Source organism: Sprattus sprattus (assembly GCF_963457725.1).
Source record: "Sprattus sprattus genome assembly, chromosome: 19".
Lineage (NCBI taxonomy): Eukaryota > Metazoa > Chordata > Actinopteri > Clupeiformes > Clupeidae > Sprattus > Sprattus sprattus.
Window position 1 is genome coordinate 29,350,926 of NC_137917.1, and position 2,500 is coordinate 29,353,425.

General features: G+C 43.2%; 1 protein-coding gene and 1 pseudogene across 4 annotated transcripts in view; one reads left to right on the plus strand and one right to left on the minus strand.

Annotated features, from left to right (window-relative positions):
* LOC308380762 (E3 ubiquitin-protein ligase TRIM35-like) overlaps positions 1 to 2,500 on the minus strand; it is a 392,149-nt pseudogene that overhangs the window by 296,378 nt on the left and 93,271 nt on the right. The window lies entirely within an intron of this gene.
* Positions 1 to 2,500, plus strand: part of chn2 (chimerin 2) — a 41,061-nt gene that overhangs the window by 32,729 nt on the left and 5,832 nt on the right. The window lies entirely within an intron of this gene.

Sequence of the window (2,500 nt, forward strand, 5' to 3'; positions counted from 1 at the left end):
GTTTATCACAGTGTGAGACAGCCAACAAACTTAGTCTTTTTTTCCGAGGGTTTGAGGAAAAGCATATTGTAGCAATCTCAGTCACTACGCATTGAGGGTTTTCCGTAATGATTCCTTTTTTAATTAACATCCATGGCACATCACGGACGTGCGGGCAGGGAGGCAGAATAACTAGCCAAACTAAGAATGATGAAATAAAATAAATATGAATGCTTCTGTACTGATCTGTGCTATAAATGTAATGTCTGCATGATTCCAATACAATGCATACATAGGAAGGTGACCAAGTGTCTAGCTTTAACATATTGAGCTTTCCACAGGCCTTCAAAGATGGTGCAACAGAACGAAGAGCTCACCGGTCAAATTGTCTGATTGGAATTTCTTTAAAAATCCCGTCTCGCAAACACAATTTTGACAACAATCCTAATATTACGTAAGGCCTATAAAGCAAACGTGCACTGCCCTTATTATGTTTAAAAGGAACAGGCTAATCTGCCGTTAGAAAGTTATTTAACAACACGCATATGCTGCATTTTAAAGCGCAAACCCTCGGTTTCAAACGAGGAGCGAACTGAGTGAGAAGGATCCAACATGGCCAAGCAGACTAGCCTTAAAAGCTTTTTTTCAGAGGCCAAAAACATCTGATGAGGGTAAACCTTCTGACGAGGATGAACCTGTAATACCTGCAGTGTTGCGCGTTTCCTTTTATTACCGTGCGTGAGCGCGCGGAAGAGCCGAGAGCGGTATTGCAGACAGAGATTTTGAAAAATTATAGCACTCGCCTCATATTGAAAATTGGAGCTGTGAACGTAGTTCAAAATTATGAATTATCAACAATGAACTGAGCAAGTTCATGTAGAAAGTGAACTTTCCAAACACTGAATACCTGAAGCCCTAGATGTTCGAACAGCATCACCAAAGAAAAAGCTGAAATGTCGGGCGTTTATGTCGTTATGGAGTGACAAGTTCTCTTGGCTCAGGTGCGAGGTAATTGATAGTCACAGTAAAATGTGCAAAGGATTCACAAGAGGGTCGAATAATTTAAGAATCTCTGCTCTCAATGAACAGAGCAATGACCATGTTGCGGCGCTCATTTTAACGCCACAGCAGGTTGCGCTTAAAGGCCACTTATTGACGCGCATCAGACATAAATGTTTTTGTTTCCCATTGTAAACTTAGGAAAATAAACATGTTGCATTCTAAACTACCTGATTATGTTATTATTTAAGCTATGCAGGCCGTCAGTTTTCTTCAATGGGCTAATTTAGAAGCAGAAATAGGCTAGATATTTGGCCGGCTTATCATTAAAATGTCGGGCAAATGAAAATCATTTTTCTCTAGCGGAACTTCTGGTTCAGAGAGGACCATCAGAGGACCAAATAAGAACGGTCCCTAAAAGTCCGTTTTAAGGCTCATGCGAACGTCACGCAGAGGACCTGCAGGTAAAGGTTACGGGACGTTTTTAAATGACGTCCTGGGGATGTGTGCTGAGTTACCAAATTATAACGTTCCTTAATAGTCCGTTTTAAGGCTCATGCGAACGTCACGCAGAGGACCTGCAGGTAAAGGTTACGGGACGTTTTTAAATGACGTCCTGGGGATGTGTGCTGAGTTACCAAATTATAACGTTCCTTAATAGTCCGTTTTAAGGCTCATGTGAACGTCACGCAGAGGACCTGCAGGTAAAGGTTACGGGACGTTTTTAAATGACGTCCTGGGGATGTGTGCTGAGTTACCAAATTATAACGTTCCTTAATAGTCCGTTTTAAGGCTCATGCGAACGTCACGCAGAGGACCTGCAGGTAAAGGTTACGGGACGTTTTTAAATGACGTCCTGGGGATGTGTGCTGAGTTACCAAATTATAACGTTCCTTAATAGTCCGTTTTAAGGCTCATGCGAACGTCACGCAGAGGACCTGCAGGTAAAGGTTACGGGACGTTTTTAAATGACGTCCTGGGGATGTGTGCTGAGTTACCAAATTATAACGTTCCTTAATAGTCCGTTTTAAGGCTCATGCGAACGTCACGCAGAGGACCTGCAGGTAAAGGTTACGGGACGTTTTTAAATGACGTCCTGGGGATGTGTGCTGAGTTACCAAATTATAACGTTCCTTAATAGTCCGTTTTAAGGCTCATGCGAACGTCACGCAGAGGACCTGCAGGTAAAGGTTACGGGACGTTTTTAAATGACGCCCTGGGGACGTGTGCTGAGTGACCAAATTATAACGTTCCTTAATAGTCCGTTTTAAGGCTCATGCGAACGTCACGCAGAGGACCTGCAGGTAAAGGTTACGGGACGTTTTTAAATGACGCCCTGGGGACGTGTGCTGAGTGACCAAATTATAACGTTCCTTAATAGTCCGTTTTAAGGCTCATGCGAACGTCACGCAGAGGACCTGCAGGTAAAGGTTACGGGACGTTTTTAAATGACGTCCTGGGGACGTGTGCTGAGTGACCAAATTATAACGTTCCTTAATAGTCCGTTTTAAGGCTCATGCGA